The 14,275-nt window shown below is 35.6% G+C and overlaps 1 protein-coding gene across 4 annotated transcripts in view; it reads right to left on the bottom strand.

Moving 5' to 3' along the window:
• CYL1 (alpha-N-acetylglucosaminidase family / NAGLU family) overlaps positions 1 to 14,275 on the bottom strand; it is a 468,268-nt gene that overhangs the window by 411,786 nt on the left and 42,207 nt on the right. The gene's annotated exons all lie outside the window — the stretch shown is intronic.

Genomic DNA, 14,275 nt, shown 5'->3' with positions numbered 1-14,275 from the left:
TTCAACTCTTGATCTTTCCTTTGCTTGAAATGGCCTTTCCATATGTCCTAAAGTTGTTCAAAACTGAATGCAAAGGCATCATTCTTCAAGGAAAAAATTTAAAAAGGTAAATCATCAAAATTTAAGGACTTAACCTTACTTGCTGCGTGATTTTCCTTAGTTAAAGAAACCTTTCCCGCTGTATCTTGCTTCCTTTATTGCAGTTGAAGTATTGAGCATGACAACTGACCACAGAGCCTCCATTTTTTGAAATGAGCTTCCTTGGTTGCATGTTTTCCTTGAGATTTTTCTTAGTTTGGCAATTTCAAAATTTTCCAAATTCAACTTTCTCTTCAACTCTTCAAAACTACATTCCTCTTGTTGAGAGATGACTGCCTTACCTCTGTCATTTTTATACAGCTGTGATGATGTTTCCTTAGCCCTAGGGCTAAGTCCTGTTTCAGCTCTTATGATATCTCCCTTTCTTTGGACACATTCTCCTTTGAAATCACTTTAGATAAATCAACGTGGAAGAAAATACCTTGCTTAATTGAGGGGCTTCCTCGCTTGAATTTGATGAAGATTTCTAATCTCTGATCACCATGGGCTTGTTTGCTCAAACTAAGAATTGTATCAAATGTATATTGCATGAACACGACCAAGATCAACATGAGTATGTCTAGGATCAATTAACTTTTACCTTACCCTTTTCCTTTGAAATTTTTCCAGTGATAACAGGGCCTATAAGCAAAACCTTTGTTATGAATGCAAGATCCTAGGAATGTAACCCTAGGTATATATATGTGTGTGTGTACATTTGGTTGAAACCCTAGATTGGTCTAGGTCAGTATATGTCTAATGTATTAATGTTGTCTAACATATGATATGCTTATGCATGATAATGAATTCCTAGATACATGTGTTGACCTAGTTATTGATGGTCATAAGTCTTAGGATTTAATATAAGTCCTTGTCTGAGATTCTAGGATGATATTTGGAAATCTAGGGTTTTGCAGCTAAACCCTAGTAGTAGTTAAATTCTCTAGTATGTGTGATATAACAATCTGAGATATATTCATATACTGATTGTTGAGATTGTGAAAATGAAAGTCTAGGGTTTTTGGAGTTAAACCTTAGTGGAAGTGAAAAAAAATTGATGAATGATGACAATGTGATAATTTGAGATTTGTGTAAAATTGTTGAAATCTGAGTTTTAGTTGGGATTGAAAATTTAGGGTTTGCAACTAACCCTAGTGGAAGCTGGTCATGATAATGACTAAAGTTGTGATTGGTTTTGATTGATTCTTTTGTATGAAATCTAGGATTTGTATAAATCCCTAGTGGAAAGTCTAACATATGGATTCTAAAAGTTGTTAGAAGCCATGCAGATCTTTATTTGTTTGAATTGTTTCTAGGGTTTCCTATGTCATAATAGGGTATGTCATACCTTTGAAGGAAACATTAAAACCCTAGATGGAATGAAAGTTGTTATGAATTAGTCTAGGGTTTATGACAAAGTCCCTAGCAAGATGTTGAAGAGTATATGTCTCTTGTTTGTAATTGAGTTTGAGTATCTGATATATGTAAGATTGAAATGTTTCTGTAATTCTGATATGGCTAACTTCATGCTTCTATAGATTTGGTTGTACTTTCTATCTAAGTTGTGCAGGTACACAATCTTCAATATGGTGAAGATGTTCGTTGATGTGATAAGCATGATGAGGATGATGATAACTCTGATGAAATGGTTGGAAGCCACGAAAGATTCTCCGATGACGAAAAGAAGAAGTTGATCTCCCTGAGGAAGCCTGAATAGAAGAGATCTCCCTAAGATTAAGAGGGAGTCTCGATAAAGAGATGCTATGTGGTTGAGAGGGAGGGCATAGCATGGTTTTGATTGAAGAATGAATTTTGAAAGATATGTTGTTGCCTGAGAAGTAGGAAAGGAAAGTGTATGATTGAAGAATCTTTTGTTAGAGATTCGGTTGATAGTCCTACTATAAAAAGTTGAGAAGCAACATCAAATTGTCTGAAAAACCCCGGAGGTTTATATTTGATTATGTACATATGAAAGTATATTATTGATTGGGGTTGTGTTTGTACAGGTGAATCTCTCGAAGGTTTTGATAGCATGTTGGTTACCAATCATTTTGATTGGGAGAGATTGGTCATCCTTGATCAAGGAGTGTTGAGGCTTTGTGAGTGAAGCATTTCCTGGGAGGACATCTGGCCGACATGTTGTGTTGATGTCTAGGTAACGAAGTTGGAAAGGTGGTGTTGATTATAGAGCTTTGTTTTTGGATACACACCTAGATCTTTAGGTTGATGGTCAACAAGTAAGCCTGATGGTACCTAGAGGGTCTGAAAGCTTGAGTCCACCTTATTCCCACTTGGATAGATTGCCCTGGTCAAGAATCTAGTCCATGGCATTGTGGTGCCTAAAATTCTTCATGGTTCATATAGTTGAGATCTTTCTTGTACTTGTATATGATAAATACCTCCCTAGTTAAGAGGGAGTGTTGGAAAATGTAACTAGGTTTGGTCTTCATTAAATGTATTTGAGTCATCTTGTAATGTACTTGTCAAAAGAATAAAGAAAAGAATTTTATCATTATTATTGTGACTTATTAAAGCATGGTTTCATACTTGGGTCACCATGCTTTAGGTCAAAGTCCCCATTGAGGACTTCTAAGATTTATTTTGAGTCAATAGAGTCATTGTACTTTTAAAGAGACCCTTCTTGGGCTTTTAAATCATGTAAAAAGGTTAAGTATTGAGTCAAATGTAATTTATGTATCCTCCACATCAAGTCGGCCTAAGGACATCAATTCGACCTCTCCTTTGAAGCCTATAAATAGAAGCAAGTCGAATTCAATTGGAAAAAACCTTCAACTCAAGCAAGATCGATATCTCTAAGGAAGCTAGGAAGTGCGAAGTCTGAAGCCGAGAAGCCAAAGGAAGTGCAAGTTGGGTGGAGTCTAAGGAGAAGAAGAAAAACGAAATTTTGGTGCCTCTCTCTCTGTTTTGTTCCCTAGATTGGGAGATCGAAGTCTTCCAAGTTTCACTGATGCCAGAAGCTACCTGATGCCAGAAGTTGCTGCCTAGTCGAAGTTGCTAGAAAGGAGGTCGAAGATCTGGGAGGCTGACTTGGTGTGGAGGGAAGGTCTGGTCTTTGTCTAGGGTGAAGAGTCTCAAAGAATACTATTGAAAGGAAGAATTTTCTTGACTGGGTTTTCCCCTCGAGGGGGGTTTTTCCCTGGCATAGTGCCTACATCTGGTGTCCATTGTTTTATGTGTTATTGCTTTGGTAATTGCTTGATGAACTAAAGAAAGAAGATATAAAGAATCATAATAACAAATCAAGAACATCACAAGTAATTATCAATTATAAGAAAATCTTTCTGCCTTTCTGATTTTCTAACATAACCCAGGGATCCAGGTGCATATCTGAGGTCAGAGCTCTATGACCAACGTCACCCTCCCTACTTTGGGATCTAGACATCATCACAAAGTGTCGATCAGATGTCCTCCCAGGCAATGTGTCTTACACACAAAGCCTCAACACTCTTGATCATTCTAATCAGTAGCAAATCCTCCCTGATCAAACAGATCGGTAACAAATCTCTCTTGTGTAACCAGCATGCTATCAAATATAACGATCAAAAGGCGTATACGCAGCGGAAATACTAAAATATTCCGTAGACAAGGACATCCATGATAGGACAGTAACTGTAAATTGTATAAAGAATTGATGTAGGATGATACAAATGAGAATGAGGATCCTGTATATATATAGCCAGGAAGTACCCATTCAAGAACAGTTATGTCCTTTAGGGACATACCTTTTCATTAATTGCTAACTAATTAATCATTAATCTTATTTGTTGTTATTTTACATTATTTGTGTTTATTTTTATATAATTTTAGTTCGTTACATTACCTTCACCTTCAAAAAGCTTTGTCCTCAGAGCTTACTAATGAAGGATCGGTTCTCTTCAGTTGATCGGAATATCTTCTTATTTCTGAGCTTTCATCTTAGTTGATACAAGACAATATGATGTTCTAAGCGATAGACAGAATTGTCGTACTGAAAACGGATCAGACCATCCTAGATTAATCTTCTGGGAAATCTTCTAACCCTTGGAGATGTGTGGTGAATAGTTATCATATGACTGGATTGAGCTTATTTCAGTGTTCTTCGAAACATAGGTTTGTTTATGTTCTGCATAATATAGATTTGTAGATTTATTAAGGCATCTACTCTTGTGGTTCGGATGTAGATAAAGAATTTTTCTTGTTTGAACTTCCTTAAACGTTTTCATGGCAGTTCCCTGATTTCCATCAGGCATTGTTGTTGTTGACTTAACTACTGAATCCTTATTTGGGGTGTCCTCTGTTTGAACGACAACCTTTGAGTACGTTTTTACTTCAATAGGGTTTGGATTTGCCTGAACTACGAGATTAGTGGTATTGATGTTTGTTTCTTTACCTTGGAATACTACATCTGGAGATTTTGATGCTTCTTTTGCAACAAGTTCTTTGAACCTATTCGTCAATGATTTATTTTCGTCCTTAAGTTTTTTAATCTGTTTGAGTAGAATTTGATTATGATTTTTGAGACGTAAGCATTCCACATTCTCTGGTTCAACTTTATCTTGGCCTTCACGCTTCTCGTCTTTTAAACACTTGATTTGTTCTACTAATGTTTGGTTAAGGTCCTTTAAACGTAAATTTTCTTCTTCTTGTTCTAATAAACGCTCCTTGAGTTCCTTCTTTGATGCTTTATCTTTCTTGACTTGTTCGAGTAGTTTTTCTTGGTGATCTCTGAGGCACGAAATTTCTTTGTCTTTGTTGCAGATGCATTCTTCAAGCTCTTTTTGTTGCTTTGACATAGCTTTTTTGTTATCATGAAACATCAAGTCTAAGATATTCTTAAGGTCTTCTAATGAAGATTTTATTGATTTTGATTTACTTGTTATGTCTCGAAATGTGACCATCTTCCCTTTATAAGGAAACGTCAAAACTTATTTCTCTATGTTTAACATGAATGTATCCAAATCCTTAAACCGAGGTTGACCTAGTATGATGTCAGTCTTTTTATCCGTCCTTACAACATGAAATTGAGATATGTACTCATAATGACCTATTGTCCCTTGTAGATCACTAATTTTATACTCTTTTTGGTCAAAAATATTTTTCTTTAGACCGATGCTTAGCGCTGGAATTAATAGCTAATTTGTCAAGTTGATGTTGATATAATTTTTATCGTTGCTTGGGTTGATGGCGATGTTAACTTTTCTTCCTTGGATACTTCCTTTTAATGTAATTACTTTGTGATCTGTAACTGAAAGACCATTATAGGAAAACCTTTCTTCCTTTGTCATTTTAGAATTGAACTCCAATTTTTTTTCAATGATTGATCCCATTTTGTTTTATCGAGATGACTTTAGGCATTATGTAATCGCCTTCTTTCTTTTTTGTCTTTCTTAATATAAACCCTTCTTTTTAAATAATTTTTTTAATTTATTTATTTAATTTGTTTTTTATAATAGATATATATATATATTATTATTATTATTATTATTTTCAACTTTTTTTTTGATAATTTAATTAATTAAATAGTTTTAATTAATTAAACTATTTTTTTAATTAAATAATTAAACTATATTAAATTAATAATATAATTTATTATGACTATATTGTAACTTTTATACATTATAATTCACCGGATCCAAATTACATAAATTGACTTAAGTCGTACAACCTTACATGTTGATTGGTCGGGTCACGATTGTTCACTGGTTGGCCCACACCCGTTCACCAAGTGTCCTAACCTTTGGTGGACGGAGCGAGCGCAGAAGACCATCAATCAGCCACGACTCAGATGGAGGAATCACAACGGACATGTTACGGTGTCAGTGCGGTGTTGTACAAGGTCTGTTGCAACAGCATGGTGTGGACGCAGGGAGTTGACAAGGCTTTGGAACACGGTGAGGAACAGCGACAACAGTGGGAACAGGGCGCAAAACACAGTGGAACCGTGCCATAAAACGTCGGTTAGGAGTGGTTTTGACGGAAAAAGAATGGTGCGGCAAGGATCTGGAGTCGATGTTTGATAGCAGACGCGGGCAACGCTGCTTTAGCGTCGTCGTGTCATAGTGGGTTGCGTAGTCATCCGCATTATGGTGGTTGCGTCCGTCGATAGATAGGTTGTTAAAATATATTTTGTTTTATATATATATATATATATATTTTTGTGTTGTGTTTTTTCTTTGTAATTTTTTATATTATTTTTTTTAATAGATGTAATGATTTTTTTATATAGTTTTCTTTTTATACTTTGATTTTACTTTTACTTCTCTTTTGTTCTTTTAATTTTTTTTATATAGCCTTTTTTAGTTTTTAATGGCCAGAGACTTGACAGCGAATCTGGTGGAATGGAGAATCTCCAAGACAGGCGAAACACCTAAACCACAACGACAACAAGGTTGACGATAGGTTGATGGCTAAAGGCTTGGTGATCAACCAAACGTGGCTCTAATACCAATGTAACGACCAAAAGTCGTATACGCAGCAGAAAAATATTAAAATACTTCATAGACAAAGACATCCATGATAGGACAGTACTTGTAAATTATATATTGTATAAAGAATTGATGTAGGATGAAACAAATGAGAATGAGGGTCCTGTGTATATATATAGCCAGGAAGTACCCATTCACGAACAGTTATGTCCTTTAGGGACATACCTTTTCATTAATTACTAACTAATTAATCATTAATCTTATTTGTTGTTTTTTACATTATTTGTGTTTATTTTTAGATAAATTTAGTTCGTTACATCAAACTTTTGAGAGATTTACCTGTAGAAACACAACCCCAATCAGTATCAAACTTTCAAGTGTACATAAGTAAATGCAAACCTTCGGGGTCTTTCAGACAACTACATGTTTCTACTCAATTTATCATAGTAGGACTTTTAAATGAATCTTGACATAAGATTCCTTAATCATACATCTTCCTTTCCTACTTCACATGCAACAACGGATCCTGCTTTATCTTAGCAGTCCCTAAAAATGCATTCTCCAATTTTTTCTTTCAAGGTGTCCATCATGACTATGACATGCCCTCCCTCTTAACTAGGGAGATTTCTTTTATCCAAGCTCCCTCTTAACTTAGGGAGATCAACTTCTTCTTATAACATTGGAAAATCTTTCATGGCTTCCATCTTCTTATCAGAGTTATCATGACCATCATCATTCATATAACTTTCTTCATCATGCTTATCATATCAACTTTATCTACGAACATCTTCACCATCTTATGTACCTACACAACTTAGATAGAAAGTACAACCAAATCTATAAAAGCATGAAGTTAACCATATCATAATCATATAATAATGGAAACATTCGACACTAGACATCAAATACCTAAACTTAGTTAGGTTTACAAACACATACATTTATACTTCAACTACATGCCAGGGTTTTGTCATAAACCCTAGATTTCATCATCAAGACTTCTACCACCTCAATCAAGATAACAACCTTCATTATATCTAGGGCTTCAATATTTCTTCCAGAGGTATGACATGCCCTACTACAAAATATTGCAAACCCTAGAAGCAATTCAAACAAATATATTTCTACAATGCATTTAACAACTTTAGAGCTCATATGTTAGACTTCCACTAGGATTTAGTGCAAGATCCTAGATTTCATACATGAGCCATTAAGCTCCAATAATCAAAACCAATCACAGCTCAAATTCATATTTCAACAATCTTTCATATATCTCATATTATCACACTTGTCATTGCATATTAGAGAATTGAAATTCTACTAAGGTTTAGTTACAAAACCTTAGAATTCACAAACACTATCATCCTAGGGAATCAAACTTCAACTAAGGCTTAGTTTCAAACCCTAGGACTCATGATCATCAACAATTATGTCAACGCACATCTCTAGGATTTCATCATCATGCACAAGTATATCATAACATGTGTTAGTCAAACCCGATGACACAAATGTCAATATTTTAAAGTTAGACATATAACAAACTTGATCAGACTAGGGTTTCGATCGGACAAACACACATATACCTAGGATTTCATTTCTATGTCAATATAAGGGTTTTGCTTATACACCCTACCAAACCCTAATGATTTAGGGTTTTCAATACATAACACGGCAAACCCTAATTTATCAATACTTAAAAGGTTTGGGATTTCAAACATTCAACCCTAACAAGTTAAGGTTTTCATAACCATACCAAAAACCCAAACAAGATATCATCCGAACATCAAACATTTCTTTAGACTTCATCAATAACCCTAAGTAGGCTAGGGTTTCACACACTATCATCGACATACCCTTAAGTTAGGGTTTTTACAAAGAACCTTTCTAGGGTTCCACAAGAATAATCGAAGATATGAGGGTAGATTTATCTACTGATGAATCACCCAATCAAGAATCTTTATGGTTGAAGAGAGCTAGAAACAATAATGTTAGTAATGTAGAAATGACTATACTTTTATCATGAAGAGAACAAAACCTGTAGTGTAAGGTAGATCTGTTGTTTCTTAACAAACCTTGTAATTCCAATGCTTTGTCTTGTGAGGCCTTCTTCCATAATCCTTGAGTATTCAACAAGCTTTTCCTAAACAAGGAAAATATGAATAGAAATGTGATTAGTATTTAATGCAAACAAAATTAGATAAGTAAGGAAAACTAAAAATGAAAAGGTAATAAGATACTTATCTTTGGAAGTTGGTGAGAGATCCCTCCAAGCTTGAGGGATAACTATAACCTTAATTCAAAAATGTTTTTCCAAAATATGTTAAACCTACAAATACTAGAAATCAAAAATGAAATAACTAAAGATTAGAGCAAAGGACTTAGTAGTGTAAGTCCCTTATATCTAGTTCTTCAGCTTTATTCTTCTTTGGAGATCCTTCTTCAGCAATATTAGCTTGGTCCCTGTTCCTTTTCTTGTTCTTCGGATTGTCAAGACAATCACTTTTATAGTGACCCATTTTATGACATTGGTAGCATTCTATTTTGCACATGTCTACCTTCTTGGCCCTTTTGACTTCTTGAAGTTTCCTTCCTTGTGATAAGCGGAGTATGCACTTGAAACTTTTTCTTCTTCATTGTTGGATACTAATGAGATTCTTATTTCTTCTTGGTTGCAGGCATTCCATAATTGTTCAAATGACGGAGTTTCTTTCTAGTTATTGAGTCCTGAAGCAAAAGCACTCCATGTAGGTGACAATCACAATAATGCAGTAATCACTAGCTGTTTTTCTGGTACAATCTCATCTATGGATTGAAGGTCATCTCTAATTCTAGCTATCCTTACAAAGAAGGAAGCCACACTGTCATCCTTTGTCATTTTTGTGGTCCTTAGTTCATTCTTGAGACTTGCTACTTCACTGATGTTCTTGATAGTGAACAATTTTGATAGGGATTCATACATTTCTTGAGCATGGTCTATGTTGGAAATGTATGGGGCACGATTGTCTGTTATACCTTCTACCATAAGTGTCATAGCCAATATTTTTGACACTCTAAACTTCACTTTATCTACATCACTAGATTCTTCAGAAGGTTTCTTCACTTTTCCTCTGACCAAATCCAAGACTTTGTTCTTTTCAAGAATGAGATCAATTATTTTCTTCCATGACCTGTAATTTGATGCTCCTAATTTGTTCTCTCCCTTTATTGTGTTAGACATTGTCCTTGAAGGTAGTAAGCTTCTTTCCTTATATGATCCCCTACTCAAAGGAGTCTATGATCCCCTTATATGATCCCCTTCAATAGTTTCACGAGATAATTCCAAGACTCTTGACCTAGACAAAGACTTCCTCCACACCAAGTCAGCCCTCTCTTCCTTCTTGCAGATGATAACCCTTCAATAGCAACTTCGACCTAGCAGCAACCACTTGCAGTAGCAGCGTCAACCCAGCAACTAGCAGCAGCAACTTCAACCCAGCAAGCAGCAGCAGCAGCTTCAACTCAGCAACTGTCAGCAGCAGCTTCGACCTGACAAGAGAGAATTCAATCTCCTAGAGGAATCCACCTAAGAAAGAGAGAGTTAGCCCAAAATTTTGATTTTTCCCTTTTCTTCTTCTTTCCCCAACTTCGCACTTCCTAGCTTCTTTCTTCTGGATATCGAACTTATGAGAGAGAAAGTGAAAACTCCAAATGAATTCGAACTGCCCTGAATATATAGCCTTCTAGTGAGGTCGAATTGCCCAGTTGAGGCCAACTTGATCTTCTTGAGGCCGACTTGGTGTGGAGAGAACAAATAGCATATTTGACTCTATTAATTCTTTTTACATGATTCAAAAGCCCAAGAAGGGTCTCTTTTAATGGACAATGACTCTCATGACTCAGAAGAAATCCTAGAAGTCCTCAATGGGGACATTGACCTAAAACATGATGACCAAAGCATTAAACCCGTGCTTTAATAAGTCATAATAATAATAATAAAAATATTTTTTTCATTCTTTTGATAAATATATTTTATTGTGACTCAAATACATTTGTGAAGACCAAACCTAGTTACATATTTCAATACCCTCAAGGCCTCATTCCCTTGGGCCATGGCACTTTCCAGCCATGTCATCAGCCCTAGCGGGCTTCTATCCTTTGCCGCAGGCTTCCTAAGGCCTTTCTTCTTGGCGCCGCAGGCCTATAGGCCTTCCCTCTCATCCGTGGCTTCATTAGGCCTTCATTCCCTAAGTCGAGGCTTTTCCTTAGCCTTCTAGCACTAGCATTAGGCCTTCTGGCCTCATCGCTGCCCTTCCTAGCCCCTCCTCTAGCCCTCATTCAGTCATAGCACTGTCATGACTTGGTTTGCATTAGCATTTTGCACTAACACTTTGTTTTGCAGGAGTTTCAAGTGGTTTTGGAGCTAATTTTTGTGGTTGCAGGTGGTTAGACTCATTGGAGGATCCCTAGAAGCCTAACTAGTCACCAACAAAGGCCGTAAGGCCTAGTGGATTGCCTCTTTACCCTCTCTTCTCATCACTGTTTCATTTGCAGCCTCATGACATTGTTTACAGTGGCATTAAACTCATAATAGTGGCAATGCATAAAGGGTAATCAATAATCATCTCATCTCATTGGAAAAGCATTTGCATTGTTGGGTTTACATATTGCTTAACATCTCTTATGATTTTTTAAGGACTGCTATAATAATTAGAGGTCTGATATAGGCACTGTAAGCTTTGATCATAAACATAACACTGGTATAAAAAGTAATTAGCATCTTATTTCATTAGGCATTCACTGTTTGCATCCCTTGCATCTTTGGTAAGTGTCTTGTTGTTGATTGGGCCACTTATTTAACTGCTGTGATCATTAGTCTCTTGCATTTTCTTTGTTAGCTCTTGCATCCATCTATTGCATTCATAAGCATTCACTGTTAGCAATCTCATCTAAGTGATAAAATATGTGTGCTCATTAAGTCAATACTCTCAATAAGAAGACTAATGCTCTAAAAGATAATTGGTAAGCTAGGACTGAATTGGCATTTCTAACATATGATAAGCTTGCTGCCCTTACAAGTCTGCTCTTGTTCTTTTAATGGTAACAGTGTTGAGTAGTTCTAATTGCAAGCATTCCTAGTTTTGCTATCTTCCTTTCGTTGGCATTGAAAAGCATTAATAAATTGTGTTACCTAAAGGATTGCTAGCATTTCTTGTAACATTGGCTTTAAAAGGAATACTAATAATCCTGCTTGTCATTGCTATCATTTCCTATAAGAATTAGAAATTGGATAAGTGGTTACATTGCTATTGTCACAATTTGCATTTCTTGTGAATTTACTTTTTGTAATAAGTGCTCTAACATGTTGTTTTGCAAGTGAGGTCCACATAGAATATTCATAATCTTGCAATATTGTAACTCACTCTTAAATCACTTGATTGATCTCTATATTCAAATATTGTGATAAGAATAATCTAGGAAGTTTCAAGAATTTCTAATTGTGTTGGCATCTTGTTGAAGGAATGGCATTTATCTAATTGACACGTCAATATTGTTAAGAAAGACATTGGACTTGGTGTTTATTGTTATCTTTATTGTCCATTGTGAGGTTTCTAATCTTGAATTGTTTTATACAACATTTTATGGCACCATCTAATTGTTCATTGAGCACTGCTTTTGGTGAAGATTGTTCTTGTAATTGTTAAGTACTTTCCTTTCATTGCTCTAAATCGATTATTTTTGGGATAATTTATCGTAAAGGACTTAAAGCATTTAACGATCTCACCTAAAGCTAATCACTCATTTTGCACTTGCATTCTAGGAATAGTAGTGCATTAATTAAATTACCTCCAACCATAAACTTGGTTGAAAGACAATAGGACCACCTTTCTCATCCAACTTGCGAAGTTTAGACCCTCACTTGTGGTTAACACGGTGACCTTGCAGTCATCAGAGCCACAGTCTCTACAGCGCATGAGTTTCAGGCAGTTAGAACTCTGGAGTAGGTATCATTAATATAACCTTTGTTATCTTCTCCTGGATTTCTCTCCACAACCTACACTTGACAATAGCTTCAAAACAACTGAGAGAAAGTATTCACTTAAATAGGCATCTAATCTAAAATTAACCAAGAGTTTGCATTTCACTTAGTTTTAGGTGTCGCATTTCATATAGGATAGTGTTCATCCTAAGCAGCGATTGTTCATCTAGTAACTCGGTAATTGATTTATATTGTGCAAGTGTTTCGACTCCATAAGGCATTGGTCCCTCAATAATCTAATCAAAATCGTGCTAATAATTAACTTGCTAATCATCATAAACCGAGTTGCTAGGCCATTCAGTTGTGTCTCCTGAACTTGTCGATTCCCGACAAGTCTTTCATCGTCACATTTCATAGGGACTACCCCTCATAGCCTGTTGTAGGGAGATAGCAACAATGGAGAGGACGAGGATCAAAGTGACAACCCCTGCCCTGAGTCATTGTCGCATTCACCTGTACAATTTGGACAACAACGGGACTTATCATTGTATAAATGAAGAGATCAAACGAAGAAGAAGAAGGACCGAATTTTTATTCTTACTCTATCACACATGTAAAAATAGGTTTGTAAAGAAACAGCGAAGTTGCAGGTCCAAAGGTATAGTATGAGCTTCAGAATGACAGAGCAGAGACCTTGTTGCCTCATTTTTTAGGAGCAGACTTGTGTTGACTTATGAAGGAATGGGCTAGTGTTTGACTAATTAACTTGGGAGGCTGACTTGGTGAATGGAGGGAAGTCTTGGTCTTGGTCAAAGGGTTTTGGTTGTCTCATTTGATTTGGTTCTTTAAAAAGAGGAGATTTTTTGGGTCTTCCCCTCAAGGAGGGGTTTTGCCATGGCTGAGAGCCTACATCTTGTGTTCTCGATCTTCGTGTTCATATTTTGGTAGTTTCTTGATGATTAAAAGATAAAAGAAAACTTAAAGAAGATTATAAGATGATAAAGCAATCACAAGTAATTATCAAGATGAGAAAATCTTTCTGCCTTTATGATTTTCCAACAACTAACATATAAAGCAATTTCCTTTACACATATTTTCATTTCTCGAACATGACACGCCAAATGCATGTACACTAAAAAATTAGTTACCTTGAGTTCTCATAACCATAATTCTCAAATCTGCAATGTGCATAGGTATAGTCAAGCTTCAATAAGCATTACATAATATTTCAAATAAAGCACCTTGCTTGTAATATTGCCAATGTTTACACTTAGGGCCTTCAATACTTGAGGTTGGGATTTCATATAGCCATTCATGTATTGTTATACTCGAAAACAAAACAAACATTCGAACTCATGTGATTTTTCCATTATAACATTAACATAACGTTGCTGTATGTCATGAAAAATCATGTTTTGTAACACCAGCAATTCATTATTTAATTATTTGCTATGTGTTAAAGCATATCAAGTCTATTTTCTGTCTATGTCCATGTGCAAAGTTTTGGTTTGATTAATAGAATTTTTACCAACATCCATAAATCAAAAGTGGTAGGTTGCATTAAGAACAAGTACTCACGTCATTCCTACTAAATCAATATAGTTGAGTCAAAAAATGATTCCATGATAAGATCAATGATTCTCAAAACTCGAGGTTTCATTCTCAAAGAACCAAATCACCCTTAATCAGTTTTACACCATGGTGTACCCTTCAAAGTTCAAACCTTTGTACAACTGTTCAACATGTACACATTTGTAATTGCAATACAACGTGAAACAACAAAGGTTGATATAATTTGTGGTCCTCTACATCCTTG

The sequence above is a fragment of the Pinus tabuliformis genome, chromosome 6 (assembly GCF_031772625.1).
Source record: "Pinus tabuliformis cultivar Carrire ecotype Pingquan chromosome 6, CPIR1, whole genome shotgun sequence".
NCBI lineage: Eukaryota > Viridiplantae > Streptophyta > Pinopsida > Pinales > Pinaceae > Pinus > Pinus tabuliformis.
This window is presented reverse-complemented; position numbering and strand designations above follow the sequence as displayed.